The sequence below is a fragment of the Bombina bombina genome, chromosome 5 (assembly GCF_027579735.1).
Source record: "Bombina bombina isolate aBomBom1 chromosome 5, aBomBom1.pri, whole genome shotgun sequence".
Classification (NCBI taxonomy): Eukaryota; Metazoa; Chordata; class Amphibia; order Anura; family Bombinatoridae; genus Bombina; species Bombina bombina.
Window position 1 is genome coordinate 679,501,047 of NC_069503.1, and position 20,093 is coordinate 679,521,139.

Genomic DNA, 20,093 nt, shown 5'->3' on the forward strand with positions numbered 1-20,093 from the left:
TCTCTTGTTAAGTGTATCCAGTCCACGGATCATCCATTACTTGTGGGATACCAATACCAAAGCTAAAGTACACGGATGATGGGAGGGACAAGGCAGGAACTTAAACGGAAGGAACCACTGCCTGTAGAACCTTTCTCCCAAAAACAGCCTCCGAAGAAGCAAAAGTATCAAATTTGTAAAACTTGGAAAAACATAATTTATGCTTACCTGATAAATTTATTTCTCTTGTAGTGTAGTCAGTCCACGGGTCATCCATTACTTATGGGATTATATCTCTTCCCCAACAGGAAGTTGCAAGAGGATCACCCAAGCAGAGCTGCTATGTAGCTCCTCCCCTCACATGTCATATCCAGTCATTCGACCAAAACAAGACGAGAAAGGAGAAACCATAGGGTGCAGTGGTGACTGGAGTTTAATTAAAATTTAGATCTGCCTTAAAAGACAGGGCGGGCCGTGGACTGACTACACTACAAGAGAAATAAATTTATCAGGTAAGCATAAATTATGTTTTCTCTTGTTAAGTGTAGTCAGTCCACGGGTCATCCATTACTTATGGGATACCAATACCAAAGCTAAAGTACACGGATGAAGGGATGGACAAGGCAGGAACTTTAAACGGAAGGAACCACTGCCTGAAGCACCTTTCTCCCAAAAATAGCCTCCGAAGAAGCAAAAGTGTCAAATTTGTAAAATTTTGAAAAAGTGTGAAGTGAAGACCAAGTTGCAGACTTGCAAATCTGTTCAACAGAGGCCTCGTTTTTAAAGGCCCAGGTGGAAGCCACAGCTCTAGTAGAATGAGCTGTAATTCTTTCAGGAGGCTGCTGTCCAGCAGTATCATAGGCTAAAGATATTATGCTACAAAGCCAAAAAGAGAGAGAGGTAGCCGAAGCCTTTTGACCTCTCCTCTGTCCAGAGTAAACGACAAACAGGGAAGAAGTTTGACGAAAATCTTTAGTTGCCTGCAAATAGAACTTCGTCCAGATTATGCAAAAGTCGTTCCTTCTTTGAAGAAGGGTTAGGACACAATGATGGAACAACAATCTCTTGATTGATATTCCTGTTAGAAACTACCTTAGGTAAGAACCGAGGTTTAGTACGCAGAACTACCTTGTCTGAATGAAAAATAAGATAAGGAGAATCACAATGTAAGGCAGATAACTCAGAGACTCTTCGAGCCGAGGAAATAGCCATCAAAAACAGAACTTTCCAAGATAACAGTTTGATATCAATGGAATGAAGGGGTTCAAATGGAACGCCTTGCAGAACGTTAAGAACTAAGTTTAAGCTCCACGGCGGAGCAACAGTCTTAAACACAGGCTTAATCCTAGCCAAAGCCTGACAAAAAGCCTGAACGTCTGGAACTTCTGCCAGACGTTTGTGTAGCAGAATAGACAGAGCAGAAATCTGTCCCTTTAACGAACTAGCAGATAAGCCCTTTTCTAAACCCTCTTGTAGAAAAGACAATATCCTAGGAATCCTAACCTTACTCCATGAGTAACTCTTGGATTCGCACCAATATAAATATTTACGCCATATCTTATGGTAAATTCTTCTGGTAACAGGTTTCCTAGCCTGTATTAAGGTATCAATAACCGACTCCGAGAAGCCACGCTTTGATAGAATCAAGCGTTCAATCTCCATGCAGTCAGCCTCAGAGAAATTAGATTTGGATGGTTGAAAGGACCTTGTATTAGAAGGTCCTGCCTCAGAGGCAGAGACCATGGTGGACAGGACGACATGTCCACTAGGTCTGCATACCAGGTCCTGCGTGGCCACGCAGGCGCTATCAGAATCACCAATGCTCTCTCCTGTTTGATCTTGGCAATCAGTCGAGGAAGCATCGGAAAAGGTGGAAACACATAAGCCATGTTGAAGACCCAAGGTGCTGTCAGAGCATCTATCAGCACCGCTCCCGGGTCCCTGGACCTGGATCCGTAATAAGGAAGCTTGGCGTTCTGACGAGACGCCATGAGATCCAGATCTGGATTGCCCCAACGATGAATCAGTTGAGCGAAGACCTCCGGATGAAGTTCCCACTCCCCCGGATGAAAAGTCTGGCGACTTAGAAAATCCGCCTCCCAGTTCTCCACGCCTGGGATGTAGATCGCTGACAGGTGGCAAGAGTGAGACTCTGCCCAGCGAATTATCTTTGAGACTTCCAACATCGCTAGGCAACTTCTGGTTCCCCCTTGATGGTTGATGTAAGCCACAGTCGTGATGTTGTCCGACTGAAATCTCATGAACCTCAGAGTTGCTAACTGAGGCCAAGCTAGAAGAGCATTGAATATTACTCTTAACTCCAGAATATTTATTGGGAGGAGTTTCTCCTCCTGAGTCCATGATCCCTGAGCCTTCAGGGAATTCCAGACTGCGCCCCAATCTAGAAGGCTGGCGTCTGTTGTTACAATCGTCCAATCTGGCCTGCGAAAGGTCATCCCCTTGGACAGATGGGGCCGAGAAAGCCACCATAGAAGAGATTCTCTGGTCTCTTGATCCAGATTTAGCCGAGGGGACAAAACTGAGTAATCCTCATTCCACTGACTTAGCATGCACAATTGCAGCGGTCTGAGATGCAGGCGCGCAAATGGTACTATGTCCATTGCCGCTACCATTAAGCCGATTACTTCCATGCACTGAGCTACTGACGGGTGTGGAATGGAATGAAGGGCACGGCAAGCATTTAGAAGTTTTGATAACCTGGCCTCCGTCAGGTAAATTCTCATCTCTACAGAATCTATAAAAGAGTACCTAGGAAGGGAACCCTTGTAAGTGGTAATAGAGAACTCTTTTCCACGTTCACCTTCCACCCATGCGACCTCAGAAATGCCAGAACTATCTCTGTATGAGACCTGGCAGTTTGAAAACTTGACGCTTGTATCAGAATGTCGTCTAGGTACGGAGCCACCGCTATGCCTCGCGGTCTTAGTACCGCCAGAAGTGAGCCCAGAACCTTTGTAAAGATTCTTGGAGCCGTAGCTAACCCGAAGGGAAGAGCTACAAACTGGTAATGCCTGTCTAGGAAGGCAAATCTTAGGTTCCGATAATGATCCTTGTGAATCGGTATGTGAAGGTAGGCATCCTTTAAGTCCACAGTGGTCATGTACTGACCCTCTTGGATCATGGGTAGGATGGTTCGAATAGTTTCCATTTTGAATGATGGAACTCTTAGGAATTTGTTTAGGATTTTTAAGTCCAAGATTGGTCTGAAGGTTCCCTCTTTCTTGGGAACCACAAACAGATTTGAATAGAATCCTTGCCCGTGTTCCGTCCGCGAAACTGGGTGGATCACCCCCATTAGTAAGAGGTCTTGTACACAGCGTAGAAACGCCTCTTTCTCTATTTGGTTTGCTGATAACCTTGAAATATGAAATCTCCCTTGTGGAGGAGAAGCTTTGAAGTCCAGAAGATATCCCTGAGATATGATCTCCAACGCCCAGGGATCCTGGACATCTCTTGCCCAAGCCTGGGCGAAGAGAGAAAGTCTGCCCCCCACTAGATCCGTTTCCGGATAGGGGGCCCTCTCTTCATGCTGTCTTAGGGGCAGCAGCAGGTTTTCTGGCCTGCTTGCCCTTGTTCCAGGACTGGTTAATTTTCCAGCTCTGTCTGTAACGAGCAACAGCTCCTTCCTGTTTTGGAGCGGAGGAAGTTGATGCTGCTCTTGCCTTGAGGTTACGAAAGGCACGAAAATTAGACTGTTTGGCCTTTGATTTGGCCCTGTCCTGAGGCAGAGCATGGCCCTTACCTCCCGTAATGTCAGCGATAATTTCTTTCAAGCCAGGCCCGAATAAGGTCTGCCCTTTGAAAGGAATATTAAGCAATTTAGATTTAGAAGTCACGTCAGCTGACCAGGATTTAAGCCATAGCGCTCTGCGCACTTGGATGGCGAATCCGGAGTTCTTAGCCGTAAGTTTGGTTAAGTGTACGACGGCATCAGAAACAAATGCGTTAGCTAGCTTAAGTGCTTTAAGCTTGTTCATAATTTCATCCAATGGAGCTGTGCGAATGGCCTCTTCCAGAGACTCAAACCAGAATGCCGCCGCAGCAGTGACAGGCGCAATGCATGCAAGGGGCTGTAAGATAAAACCTTGTTGAACAAACATTTTCTTAAGGTAACCCTCTAATTTTTTATCCATTGGATCTGAAAAGGCACAACTATCCTCCACTGGGATAGTGGTACGCTTAGCCAAAGTAGAAACTGCTCCCTCCACCTTAGGGACCGTCTGCCATAAGTCCTGTGTGGTGGTGTCTATTGGAAACATTTTCCTAAATATAGGAGGGGGGGAAAAAGGCACACCGGGTCTATCCCACTCCTTGCTAATAATTTCTGTAAGCCTCTTAGGTATAGGAAAAACGTCAGTACACACCGGTACCGCATAGTATCTATCCAACCTACATAATTTTTCTGGAATTGCAACCGTATAACAATCATTCAGAGCCGCTAATACCTCCCCTAGCAATACGCGGAGGTTCTCAAGCTTAAATTTAAAATTAGAAATCTCTGAATCCAGTCTCCCTGGATCAGATCCGTCACCCACAGAATGAAGCTCTCCGTCCTCATGTTCTGCAAATTGTGACGCAGTATCGGACATGGCTCTCCCATCATCAGCTCGCTCGGTCCTTAACCCAGAGCAATCGCGCTTGCCTCTTAATTCTGGCAATTTAGATAATACTTCTGTCATAACAGTAGCCATGTCTTGCAAAGTGATTTGTATGGGCCTCTCTGATGTACTTGGCGCCACAATATCACACACCTCCTGAGCGGGAGGCGAAGGTACTGACACGTGAGGAGAGTTAGTCGGCATAACTTCCTCCTCGTTGTCTGGTGATAATTTCTTTACATGTACAGATTGACTTTTATTTAAAGTGACATCAATGCATTTAGTACACAAATTTCTATGGGGCTCCACATTGGCCTTCAAACATAGTGAACAAAGAGATTCATCTGTGTCAGACATGATGATGAGACTAGCAAGCTTGGAAAATACTTCAAATAAATTTACAAGCAATATAAAAAAACGCTACTGCGCCTTTAAGAAGCACAAAAAGCTGTCACAGTTGAAATAACAATGAACCAAATTAGTTATAGCAACCAAACTTTCACATTAAATGTATTAAGTTAGCAAAGGATTGCACCCACCAGCAAAAGGATGATTAACCCCTTAATACCCAAAAACGGATAACAAATTAATTATTAACGTTTTTAACACAGTCAAACACACTGTCACAGGTCTGCTGTGACTGATTACCTCCCTCAAAATGAATTTTGAAGACCCCTGAGCTCTCTAGAGACGTCCTGGATCATGGAGGATGAAGTAGGAAGATTGTGACTGAATTTTTACTGCGCAAAAAAGCGCTAAAATAGGCCCCTCCCACTCATATTACAACAGTGGGGAAGCTCAGTTAACTGTTTCTATGCAGAAAACAAAGATAGCCAAGTGGTAAAAATCATGCCCCAATAAGTTTTATCACCAAGTACCTCACAAAAAACGATTAACATGCTAGTAAACGTTTTAAAAGCTATGAAGTGTTATTAATAAGCCTGCTACCAGTCGCTTTTACTGCAGTTAAGGCTCATACATTACTTCAGTATTAACAGTATTTTCTGAGTCAAATTCCATTCCCTAGAAAAATACTTCAGTGTACACACACTCATCAGCCTAATACCAGTCGCTACCACTGCATTTAAGGCTGTACTCACATTACATTGGTATTAGCATAATTTACTGCACATACCTCGTTTGCAGGGGGGCCCTGCATGCTATTCCCCTTTTCTGAAGTTACCTCACTCCTCAGAATGTTCGAGAACAGCCAGTGGATCTTAGTTACGTCTGCTAAGATCATAGAAAACGAAGGCAGATTCTTCTTCTAATGCTGCCTGAGAACAAACAGCACACTCCGGTGCCATTTAAAATAACAAACTTTTGATTGAAGAAATAAACTAAGTTTAAAAACACCACAGACCTCTCACAACGACCTATCTTTACTTAGGTTGCAAGAGAATGACTGGATATGACATGTGAGGGGAGGAGCTATATAGCAGCTCTGCTTGGGTGATCCTCTTGCAACTTCCTGTTGGGGAAGAGATATAATCCCACAAGTAATGGATGACTCGTGGACTGACTACACTTAACAAGAGAAAAGTATGAAGCGAAGACCAAGTTGCAGCCTTGCAAATCTGTTCAACAGAGGCCTCATTTTTAAAGGCCCAGGTGGAAGCCACAGCTCTAGTAGAATGAGCTGTAATCCTTTCAGGAGGCTGCTGTCCAGCAGTCTCATAGGCTAAACGGATTATACTCCGAAGCCAAAAAGAAAGAGAGGTTGCCGAGGCCTTCTGACCTCTCCTCTGTCCAGAGTAAACAACAAACAGGTTAGATGTTTGGCGAAAATCTTTAGTAGCCTGTAAGTAAAACTTCAAGGCACGGACTACGTCTAGATTATGCAAAAGACGTTCCTTCTTTGAAGAAGGATTAGGACATAATGATGGAACAACAATCTCTTGATTGATATTCTTGTTAGAAACCACCTTAGGTAAAAACCCAGGTTTGGTACGCAGAACAACTTTATCTGAATGAAAGATCAGATAAGGAGAATCACAATGTAAGGCAGATAACTCAGAGACTCATCGAGCCGAGGAAATAGCCATCAGAAAAAGAACTTTCCATGAAAGAAGTTTGATATCAATAGAATGAAGGGGTTCAAACGGAACCCCTTGAAGAACTTTAAGAACCAAGTTTATGCTCCATGGAGGAGCAACAGGTTTAAACACAGGCTTAATTCTAACTAAAGCCTGACAAAATGCCTGAACGTCTGGAACTTCTGCCAGACGCTTGTGTAAAAGAATAGACAGAGCAGAAATCTGTCCCTTTAAAGAACTAGCTGATAATCCTTTGTCCAAACCCTCTTGGAGGAAGGACAATATCCTAGGAATCCTAACCCTACTCCATGAGTAATTCTTGGATTCACACCAATGAAGATATTTACGCCATATCTTGTGGTAAATTTTCCTGGTGACAGGCTTTTGTGCCTGTATTAAGGTATCAATTACTGACTCAAGCGTTCAATCTCCATGCAGTCAGCCTCAGAGAAAGTGGATTCGGATGATTGAAAGGACCTTGTATTAGAAGGTCTTGTCTCAGAGGCAGAGTCCATGGTGGAAAGGAAGACATGTCCACTAGGTCTGCATACCAGGTCCTGCGTGGCCACGCAGGCGCTATCAATATCACTGATGCTCTTTCCTGTTTGATTTTGGCAATCAGACGAGGGAGCAGAGGAAACGGTGGAAACACATAAGCCTGGTTGAAGAACCAAGGCGCTGCTAGAGCATCTATCAGAGCCGCTTCTGGGTCCCTGGACCTGGATCCGTAACAAGGAAGCTTGGCGTTCTGGCGAGACGCCATGAGATCCAATTCTGGTGTGCCCCAACAGAGAACCAATTGAGCAAACACCTCCGGATGGAGTTCCCATTCCCCCGGATGAAAAGTCTGACGACTTGGGGGCGGAGCTTGGTAGCAACCATGATGGTCGCATAAATCCGGAGCTCCGTACATAGGGTCCTGCAAGCACTGACTGGGGCTGCTTACAATAGCCAAAATTGGTCTCATACACCACAGCAGGAAAGAGGAGCATTCCCTGAGCTTGGGGATATCGTCCGGACTCAAAAGCCACGAAGAGAAGCGGCGAAGTGGTCAGCACAGACCCAATCTACACACGCAGCGGGCGCCATCTTACCGACACTGCAACCAGGTCCGGTTCACTCACACCGCTCCCCGAGCAGCCCACATTACTGCGTAATACTAAAGAAGGCTGCGGCTAACTTGAGCTGACTGAGCGGGGAGTCCAGCGTATAGAGGAGCGCTGCCACAGTTTTTAAGTCGGAACAGGGGTGAGTTTATGCACAAATCTAGCCCACGAGGGCAGCGCCTGTAAAACGCCATTACCACAGGGCCTTAAAATAACGCTACTAGCGCTGCACTTATACTGCTTCATCCAACTGCTAATTAAACAGATAAAGAGGTGCATGTGGGTAGAAGCACCCTTAAACATACAAGGAAAAGTGACTTTACAATAGCCGGGTGGTGACTGTTGACAGACAGGGGTATCCCTCACACGAAGTGACCACATTTAAGGGGATAGTGTGCGATCTTTTTAAATGGCATCCAGGAGACTAAACAAGTCAGATAAAATCACCAAAGTGCCAGCAACTAAAACCCACACGATGCCATCGTACTTTGCTACAGAACACTCTCCCACAAATACTTTGGCTGGTAAAAATAAACTTCCTCCTAGCACACAGCCCCCAAGCCCTGCACCCGGGCCTACATCTGAAGAGACCACTTCAATCCCTGCTTCACTCCTATCTCATTTTGCATCCAAGCAGGAAATTTCAGAAATTTTCAGAACATGCCTTAGAGAAGAACTCACAGAACTTAAGCAAGAAATTCAAACTATGAGCTCTAGAGTTGAAATGCTAGAAGCAGAAACTGATGAAATCAGGGAAGACATTATTCGTATTGATAATAGCTCTACTTCACAACAGGAGAATATTGAAGCACTAATGGATAAAATAGACGACTTAGAGAACAGGAGCAGGAGGAAGAATTTGCGACTAAGGGGAGTTCCTGAATCCGTTCTACCTAGAGACTTTCCAGAATATCTACAGGCCCTCTTCTCCGCTATCAAGGATAAATCATACACAGAAGATATTCTGTGGGTACGGGCCCACAGGGCTCTCCGGCCTAAGCCTCCAGACAGGGCCCCACCTAGAGATATTATTATCAGATATAAAAACTTTCTTGAAAAAGAAATGCTTCTCACTCAATCCCGACGACAACAGCCTGTAAGGTTCAGGGGTAATGTTATACAATTCTACCAGGATCTCTCAACGAGAACGTTGCAGAGACTAAAAGAATTTACTCCTTTAACAACATTACTTCGCAACAAGAAAATCCCGTATAGATGGGGCTTCCCCACCCACCTCATGGTCATACAGGACAATAAAAGATGGATATGTAACAAACCCGAGGACATGCATAACTTCAGCAAAGATCTAGACATTGACCATTCAATGGATTTAACACCTCTGACGACGGACCAAAGAAGAGTCAACAAAAGATCAACCACTGACCCTACAAGATGGCAAACCAAGGTCCCCCGACCGGACAAAACACCATCAATGACAGAAAACCCCGGAAAACAGCAAACCTCATCTAGAGACACTCGCCCCTCTGAATCAGAGGAGGACTAGAGCTATAACATATGTGTTTCTGGACACTTCTATGTGTGGCCCGCTCCTCGGGCTCCCTTACTGATGGACATATGCTGGACTTTGATTACTGGTGAGCTGCGACGAGAAAGGTATCGTATCAAGCTTACTTACTCATAACACAAACTGTTTAACACCGCATGAAGTAATGCGAGGCTCTTTCCTAAAGTTTATATAGGCCCCAGGACATTAATATTTAAGCCTTTTCCCTATTTTTGGGATGGGTAAGAACTTTATGTTTACAAAATAAAAGGACCTTATGTTTGTTTTCCTCCCATTAGTGTTATATCTCTTTTTATGTCTGGTTTCAGACTTAGAGATTTGTTTGATTTTATAATTCTACAGTTCTTTATTATGCAATATGTTGACACTTTTTTTGCACAAATATGTTGTTTGTTTTTATTGTTTGTATGAAGCTAATACATGTTCAAACTGTGTTACTCTGGGACAAAAAATTCTCGCCATATGTACAGTCACTATAGGCTTGATAAATTTAAATACTTACAAGTTTAGCTGGCACTTACACCAAGATAATGTCTTGTCACAACTCTAACAAGCCACACTCCCTAGTTCTCTTCTCCCAAAATGCTAAAGGTCTCAACTCCCCATGCAAACGATCAAAAGCCCTCTCAGACATTTCCAAAAGGCAGGCCGATATACTCTTCCTCCAGGAGACCCACTTTAGAAAGGGAAACATACCAAAATATCTAGGACAAACCTATACACAGCATTTTCACAGCACAGGACCTTCCAAAAAATGTGGCGTGAGCATTTTAATGAAAAGAAGTGTACACTTCACATTAATCAAACAAGAATCAGATAACGAAGGTCGATTTCTGGGACTGAAAGGCCTCCTATACGGACGCCCGGTTACATTTGTCAATCTTTATGCACCCAATAGCAAGCCAAAACCCTTTTTTGTACAATTGTTTAATCGTATTTTAGACATCTCAACAGGACCAATTTATATAGGCGGAGACTTTAATCTACACTTTCAACCACACTTAGATAGCAACAATCCCTACCTAACACGTAGGACGAAATTTCATATATATTTTTGGAAGCAACTTAAACTCCATAAGCTATATGACATCTGGAGACTCCAGCACCCTAACACTAGGGACTATACGTTCTACTCCCATCCCAACAAATCACACAGTAGGATTGATTATTTTCTCACTAATCAAAAAGGTCTCACACAGGTTAAAAAATGTGTAATTTCCCCCACAGCCTGGTCAGACCATTCGGCTGTCTCACTACATATCACATGGCCAGAACATACAGATGTACCATTTCTATGGAAATTGGATGATACATTACTTAACAAGGTAGATCATATCGATAAATTACACAGAGTCATAGAGGAATATTTTCAGATAAACGTTCCCTCAACTTCCAACCAATTTGCGGTTTGGGAGGCACATAAATGCTCGCTTAGGGGAGAATTTATTAAATTAAGAGCCCAATTAAGACATGCCCAACGGGTAGAATACGACAACCTTACCACTAAACTTTCAGATCTGGAACACTTACACAAGCACTCTCCGTTGGACACTAGCATTCTGACTGAAATAACGAAAGTCAGGCAAGCTCTAGATGACTTTTTGCAATTAGAACACCATAATCTTGTACATAAAACAAATAGTTTTTTTCATTATGAGAATAATAGAGCCGGTAAATATCTAGCAAGGGCCCTAAAAAGAAAGAAACTTAAAACACACATATATGAACTAAAACCCCCAAACAAATCAACATTAACAACTACCCCCGAAATTCTTCAGGCGTTCCACTCTTACTATTCGGACCTGTATAACTTATCTCCTGCTAATGATCTACCCCATTTCAATAATACATTAGATAGATACCTTAAAAACTGCCCTTTACCCAAACTAACAGAGGCCCAATTAGAACAACTTAATTTGGCCTTTTCTATACCAGAGATCAAGAAGGCCATACAAACACTAAAAAATGGAAAAAGCCCGGGCCCAGATGGGTTCTCTACTAAATATTATAAAGTTTTCCAGGAGGATTTGGCTCCACACTTGGTTACAATCTTTAATGAAATAAGTCAAGGGGCTAAATTCCCGCCCTCGATGTTAGAAGCACATGTTGTGGTTTTGCCCAACCCGGGCAAGCCAGCCACGACCCCCTCGAATTTTCGCCCCATTTCTTTACTAAATGTGGATGTTAAGCTCTATGCCAAAATCCTCGCCACCCGTCTAAACAAAGTACTTCCAAACTTAATACATCTTAATCAAGTAGGATTTACCCCAAATAGAGAGGCTAGGGACAACTCCACTAAAATCATTAATCTTATAGAACATGCAAGTAAACAAAATATCCCTGCTGTAGCTTTATCTATGGATGCTGAAAAAGCATTTGACCGTCTGAATTGGTCCTTCCTTAAAAATACACTCCTAAAATTCGGCTTTAACACCGAGTTCCTCACTAAAATTTTTGCACTATATAATAACCCTACGGCCAAAATTAAATTGAATGATTTTATATCTGATCCATTTACAATCAAGAACGGAACCCAACAGGGATGCCCCACACTGTTCATACTGACAATGGAAGTGTTAGCCACATACATCAGAGGTAACCTAGATATCAAAGGAATAACTGTAAATCACACAGAATACAAAACCTCCTTATATGCGGACGATATCATTCTAACTTTAACGCACTTAGAAACTTCAGTACCCGCACTCATGGCAACTTTACACGAATTCGGAGAGATGTCGTACTTTAGGATCAATTACTCCAAATCGGAGTTTATTAATATAGGAACTCCACAACACGAGTTAAATCATTTGATGGCACACCAATTTAGACACCAACCTGTAGCACTCAAATACTTAGGTGTATACATTACCCCCTACCTGAATAAAATAATCCCACTGAATCTTGACCCTCTTGTAACACACATTATATCTATTCTGGCTTCCTGGAAACAAAAACCTTTATCTTGGATAGGTAGAATTAACTCTATAAAAATGATTATTCTTCCAAAAATCCTTTATCTCCTTCAGGTACTCCCTATCCCCATCCCAGACAAATCACTATTTCAGTTACAGAAAATTATTAACTCCTTCACATGGAGCAATAAACGACCAAGAGTCGCCACACAGACTTTGTATCGTAATAAATTACAAGGAGGATTGGGGGTACCTAATCTACAATTGTATAATTGCGCAGTCCACATGTCCAGGATTGTGAACTGGTGCAAACATGCTGCCCATAAAGAATGGGTAACTTTAGAAACTGAACTTTGTGGGACTCCCCACTTAGGAGGACAATGCTGGTCACCAGGCAACCAAAGGAGTACTGGTACTACCCAGCCAGAATGCCCAATTACAGTTCAGGAAACTTTCAAGGTATGGAATAGGATTTTGAGGTCACACAAATCAATCTCGTCCCTACAATCTCCACTGACTCCACTAACCTACGATACCCAGCCCCTTAGCCTACCCCACACCCGTGATCAAAATATGCTAACGCTAAATCAGACTACACATTGGTATAAGGTTTTACAAAACGGTAAGCTTAAAACTAAGCAAGAGGTCTTGGATATACTAAGCCTTGATCACAAACACTGGTTGGCATACCATCAAATTTCACACAGCCATCAGACGCACCCACATAAGGCCAACATATCTAGACCCCTGACACCCTTTGAGTCTATATGCCACGCGATACTACCGAGTAGCGGTAACTTATCCATCTCTTACAAACTACTTATAGCGCACCAGACCACACAGCCACCAACATATGTTGCAAGATGGGAATCCGAACTAAACGAACGCCCTTCACTTAAAACATGGGACATGATTTACAGGCAAATGAGCTCCTCAACCTCATCCCTACAGGTCGCTGAAATGAATACCAAACTGCTTTGCAGATGGCATTACACCCCAGACAAACTAGAGAAAATGATTCCCACTTATGACGCAAAGTGCTGGAGGGGGTGTGAGGACAGAGGCACATTTACACATATATGGTGGACATGCCCCATTGTAAGGCAATATTGGCTAGACATAGGAAGAGAAATGGGAAAAGCCCTAGGCTCCCCCATTCCCCATACACCATGGGCACTCCTGTTCAATGTTCGCCCCAAGATACGTTGTATGTACAGACTTCAACTTTTGACGATAATGATAAATACGGCCAAGAGATATATCCCTTACAATTGGAAGAAAAACACACTACCAACACTACAGTTTTGGAGAGGTAGAGTGACAATGGCCTTAAAGCTAGAACAATATCATTACATCAAAATGGGCAAACTAGGGGAATTTCATGACATCTCCTTTATTTGGGAGGAATATTTACACTCTCTGACAGCCGACACTATTCACCCTACACCCTCACCTCACAACCCAGATGCCATGTAGGAATACTTAGCAAACTTCAACAACGCCTCACAGGTTGATATATGATATACTGTATTATTTAATTATTGCTTTGTAAAATGTGTTAGAGTAATGAAAGATAGGATATGCACTGACATCTGTTAGACCACAATTTTATCCTGTAATAAGCTGGAACTAGAATCTAATCTAGATTACTAACGTTATTTTTCTCTTTTCAAAGAAGATCCATGAGCTGTATATGCTTTGGTGACTGTATTGTACTGGTGACTGTGTTATTGATGATTATGATGTTTAACATGTATATTGATTTTATTTTATAAATAAAGCTTGTTTAAAACTGAAAAAAAAAAAAGAAAAGTCTGACGACTTAGAAAATCCGCCTCCCAGTTCTCTACACCTGGGATATGGATTGCTGACAGGTGGCAAGAGTGAGTCTCTGCCCAGCGAATTATCTTGGAGACTTCTGACATCGCTAGGGAACTCCTGGTTCCCCCTTGATGGTTGATGTAAGCCACAGTCGTGATGTTGTCCGACTGAAATCTGATGAACTTCAGTGTTGCTAGCTGAGGCCAAGCCAGAAGAGCATTGAATATTGCTCTTAACTCCAGAATATTTATTGGGAGAAGTTTCTCCTCCTGAGTCCATGAACCCTGAGCCTTTAGGGAATTCCAGACTGCGCCCCAACCTAAAAGGCTGGCATCTGTTGTTACAATTGTCCAATCTGGTCTGCGAAAGGTCATACCCTTGGACAGATGGGCCCGAGATAAGTACCAGAGAAGAGAATCTCTGGTTTCCTGATCCAGATTTAGTAGAGGGGACAAATCTGTGTAATCCCCATTCCACTGACTGAGCGTGCATAATTGCAGCGGTCTGAGATGCAGGCGCGCGAATGGCACTATGTCCATCGCCGCAACCATTAAGCCGATTACTTCCATGCACTGAGCCACCGTGGGGCGCGGAATGGAGTGAAGAACACGGCAAGCATTTAGAAGTTTTGATAACCTGGACTCCGTCAGGTAAATATTCATTTCTACAGAATCTATTAGAGTCCCTAGGAAGAAAACCCTCGTGAGAGGAGATAAAGAACTCTTTTCTTCGTTCACTTTCCACCCATGCGACCTCAGGAATGTCAGAACTATCTCTGTATTAGATTTGGCAATTTGAAAGCTTGACGCCTGTATCAGGATATCGTCCAGGTAAGGAGCCACCGCTATGGTCATGTACTGACCATCTTGGATCATGGGTAAAATGGTTTGAATAGTTTCCATCTTGAATGACGGAACTCTGAGGAATTTGTTTAGGATCTTTAAATCCAAAATTGGTCTGAAGGTTCCCTCTTTTTTGGGAACCACAAACAGATTTGAATAAAACCCCTGTCCTTGTTCCGTCCGCGGAACTGGATGGATCACTCCCATTACAAGGAGATCTTGTACGCAGCTTAGGAATGCCTCTTTCTTTATCTGGTTTGCAGATAATCTTGAAAGGTGAAATCTCCCTTGTGGAGGAGAAGTTTTGAAGTACAGAAGATATCCCTGAGATATGATCTCCAACGCCCAGGGATCCTGAACATCTCTTGCCCACGCCTGGGCGAAGAGAGAGTCTGCCCCCTACTAGATCCGTTGTCGGATAGGGGGCCGCTCCTTCATGCTGTCTTAGAGGCAGCAGCAGGCTTTCTGGCCTGCTTGCCCTTGTTCCAGGACTGGTTAGGTTTCCAGGCCTGCTTGGATTGAGCAAAAGTTCCCTCTTGTTTTGCAACAGAGGAAGTTGATGCTGCACCTGCCTTGAAATTTCGAAAGGCACGAAAATGAGACTGTTTGGCCTTTGATTTGGCCCTGTCCTGAGGAAGGGTATGACCCTTACCTCCAGTAATGTCAGCAATAATTTCTTTCAAACCAGGCCCGAATAAGGTCTGCCCCTTGAAAGGAATGTTGAGTAATTTAGACTTTGAAGTCACATCAGCTGACCAGGATTTGAGCCATAGCGCCCTACGCGCCTGGATGGCGAATCCGGAATTCTTAGCCGTTAGTTTAGTCAAATGAACAATGGCATAAGAAACAAATGAGTTAGCCAGCTTAAGAGTTCTAAGCTTGTCAACAATTTCAGTCAATGGAGCTGTATGGATAGCCTCTTCCAGGGCCTCAAACCAGAATGACGCCGCAGCAGTGACAGGCGCAATGCATGCAAGGGGCTGTAAAATAAAACCTTGTTGAATAAACATTTTCTTAAGGTAACCCTCCAATTTTTTATCCATTGGATCTGAAAAAGCACAACTGTCCTCAACCGGGATAGTGGTACGCTTTGCTAAAGTAGAAACTGCTCCCTCCACCTTAGGGACAAGTCTGCCATAAGTCCCGTGTAGTGGCATCTATTGGAAACATTTTTCTAAATATAGGAGGTGGGGAAAAGGGCACACCGGGCCTATCCCACTCCTTACTAATAATTTCTGTAAGCCTTTTAGGTATTGGAAAAACATCAGTACTCACCGGCACTGCATAGTATTTATCCAGCCTACACAATTTCTCTGGCACTGCAATTGTGTCACAGTCATTCAGAGCAGCTAATACCTCCCCAAGCAATACACAGAGGTTCTCAAGCTTAAATTTAAAACTAGAAATCTCTGAATCAGGTCTCCCCGATTCAGAGACGTCACCCACAGACTGAAGCTCTCCTCAGGTTCTGCATATTGTGACGCAGTATCAGACATGGCTCTTACAGCATCTGTATCTCGTCTAACCCCAGAGCTATCGCGCTTGCCTCTCAATTCAGGCAATCTGGATAATACCTCTGACAGGGTATTATTCATGATTGCAGCCATGTCCTGCAAAGTAATCGCTATGGGCGTCCCTGATGTACTTGGCGCCATATTAGCGTGCGTCCCTTGAGCGGGAGGCGAAGGGTCTGACACGTCGGGAGAGTTAGTCGGCATAACTTCCCCCTCGACAGACCCCTCTGGTGACAATTCTTTTATAGATAAAGACTGCTCTTTACTGTTTAAGGTGAAATCAATACATTTAGTACACATTCTCCTATGGGGCTCCACCATGACTTTTAAACATAATGAACAAGTATCCTCTGTTTCAGACATGTTTGTACAGACTAGCAATGAAACTAGCAAGCTTGGAAAACACTTTAAAGCAAGTTAACAAGCAATATAAAAAACGTTACTGTGCCTTTAAGAGAAACAAATTTTGACAAAATTTGAAATAACAGTGAAAAAAGGCAGTTACACTAACATAATTTTTACAGTGTATGTAACAAGTCAGCAGAGCATTGCACCCACTTGCAAGTGGATGATTAACCCCTTAATAACAAAAACAGAATAATAAATGACAAAAACGTTTTTTAAACACAGTCACAACAACTGCCACAGTCTACTGTGATTGTTACCCTCCTCAAACACGACTTTGAAGCCTTTTGAGCCCTTCAGAGATGTCCTGTATCATGCAGAGGGAAGCTGAATGTCTCTGTCAGTATTTTTATCTGCACAGAAAAGCACTAAAATAGGCCCTTCCCACTCATATTGCAACAGTTGAAAGCCTCAGGAAACTGTTTCTAGGCAAAAATCAAGCCAGCCATGTGGAAAAAAACTAGGCCCCAATAAGTTTTGTCACCAAACATCTATAAAAACGATTAACATGCCAGCAAACGTTTTATATTACACCTTTATAAGAGTATGTATCTCTGTTAATAAGCCTGATACCAGTCGCTATCACTGCATTTAAGGCTTAACTTACATTAATCCGGTATCAGCAGCATTTTTCTAGCAAATTCCATCCCTAGAAATATGTTAACTGCACATACCTTATTGCAGGAAAACCTGCACGCCATTCCCCCTCTGGAGTTACCTCACTCCTCAGAATATGTGAGAACGGCAGTGGATCTTAGTTACTTCTGCTAAGATCATAGAAATAACAGGCAGATTCTTCTTCTAATGCTGCCTGAGATGAAACAGTACACTCTGGTACCATTTAAAAATAACAAACTTTTGATTGAAGTTAAAATCAATCTCCTCTTACTACGTCCATCTTTGTTTAGAGTTGCAAGAGAATGACTGGATATGGCAGTGAGCGGAGGAGCTATATAGCAGCTCTGCTGTGGGTGATCCTCTTGCAACTTCCTGTTGGGAAGGAGAATATCCCACAAGTAATGGATGATCCGTGGACTGGATACACTTAACAAGAGAAATTGGAACATCGTTTAAAATTACACACTCTTTCTAACTCATGAAAGAAAAAATGTGGGTTTCATGTCCCTTGAAAGTGAAGGTCCATTTTGATGAATTAGTGCCCGGTTTTTAATAAACCTATTAAAAACAAGGGCACTTTAATTCATAAAAATAACCATTTCAGTTTTCTTCAAAAACTTACCTTTTAATCCTGAATGCCGCTCCAGTGATTCCCCCGGCCGTTGACAATTCAGGCTTCCTCCAATCACAGCTTACCCCCCCCCCCCCCCCCGGGGGAATCTTGGCCTGATACAACGCTATGATTGGAGGAAGCCGGATTCGTCATTTTGGACCCGCGAAGACGGCTTGCGACGGGCAGAGGAAGTACTGGAGCGGCTTCCAGGATTAAAAGGTAAGTTTTTGAAGAAAAACAGTGAAATGTAAATTTTTATTAATTAAAGTGCCCTTGTTTTTAATAGGTTTATTAAAAAACAGGCACTAATTCATCAAAATGAACCTTCACTTTAAAAGCCCAAGAAGTGGCAACTGATCTGGAATAATAGGCAGTAATCCATATAGCTAGAGGCTGACCTGCCTCCAAGAAAGCCTTATGGATCACAAAGTTTAAAACAAGAAGCCAAAGAAACAGCAGAAATGTTCTGCCCTTTCATGGAACCAGAAAAATGAACAAACAAACTAGAGGTTTGTCTGAAATCCTTAGTAGGGACAACATAATACGTTAATGCTCTAACAACATCCAAATTTCGAAGAATTCTTGGAATTAGGACACAAAGAAGGGACAATTTCCCGAATTACATTGAATGAAGACACAACCTTAGGTAAGAAGTCAAATTGAATCCTTAAAACTGCCTTATCCTGATTAAAAACAAGATAAGGAGGATGACATGAAAGAGCAGATAACAGACTATTCTAGCAGAATAGCAAAATGAAACAAAAACTTCCAAGAAAGAAGATTAATTACCAAGTTTGGCATAGGCTCAAATTGAGGAGCCTGCAAAATCTTCAAAACCAAATTAAGATTCCAAGGAGGAGAAATCTGTTTAATAACAGGCTTAATTCTAGCCAAAGCTTGAATAAAGGAAAATTAGCAAACTGAACGAAAACTGAAAGAGCAGAAATCTGACTCTTTAAAAAAATGGTGGATAAAACCTTTATCTAAACCATCCTGCAAGAAAATACCAGGAAAAAACACATGAAACATACACCAACAAAAACCCCTGGCCACAGGCTTACAGGCCTGTATCAGAGTCTCAATAGCAGAATCTAAAAACCCTCTCTGTCTAAGAACTAACCATATAATTTCCATGTCATCAAAAAACTGATTTTGAGATAGGTCTGGACACAAAGCAAGAGGCCAAGGAAGACAACAGGACATCTAAACCAGATCTGCATACCAAACTCTGCGAGACCAAGCCGGCACAATAAAAAATTACGGATGCCTCCTCTTGTGTGATTCTGGCAATCATCCTGGAAAGAAGAACCAGAGGTGGCAAAACATAGGCTAGTTGAAAAGACCATGGAGCAACCAGAGCATCTGTGGGGGACATTAAGAATGCCTCAGGTAAACATAAGGCTATCCTACGAACAAGATAATTTTCTTTCATGTAATTAGCAAGAGTCCATGAGCTAGTGACGCATGGGATATACATTCCTACCAGGAGGGGCAAAGTTTCCCAAACCTTAAAATGCCTATAAATACACCCCTCACCACACCCACAATTCAGTTTTACAAACTTTGCCTCCCATGGAGGTGGTGAAGTAAGTTTGTGCTAGATTCTACGTTGATATGCGCTTCGCAGCAGGCTGAAGCCCGGTTTTCCTCTCAGAGTGCAGTGAATGTCAGAGGAATGTGAAGAGAGTATTGCCTATTTGAATACAATGGTCTTCTTCTAGGGGATCTATTTCATAGGTTCTCTGTTATCGGTCGTAGAGATTTCTTCTCCTACCTCTCTTTTCAGATCGACGATATACTCTTATATACCATTACCTCTACTGATTCTCGTTTCAGTACTGGTTTGGCTATCTACTATATGTAGATGAGTGTCCTGGGGTAAGTAAGTCTTATTTTTTGTGACACTCTAAGCTATGGTTGGGCACTTTATATGTAAAGTTCTAAATATATGTCTTTAAACTTATATTTGCCATGATTCAGGATAATCAGTATTCCTTCATTCACACTGTCAGTTTCATTATTTGGGATAATGCATATGAATAAATATTTTTTTCTTACCTTGAAAATTTTCAATTGACTATTTTTCCCTGCGGGCAGTTA

At 42.6% G+C, this 20,093-nt stretch overlaps 1 protein-coding gene across 1 annotated transcript in view; it reads right to left on the reverse strand.

Annotated features, from left to right (window-relative positions):
• Positions 1-20,093, reverse strand: part of KDSR (3-ketodihydrosphingosine reductase) — a gene marked incomplete in the record, with an annotated part of 318,051 nt that overhangs the window by 232,645 nt on the left and 65,313 nt on the right.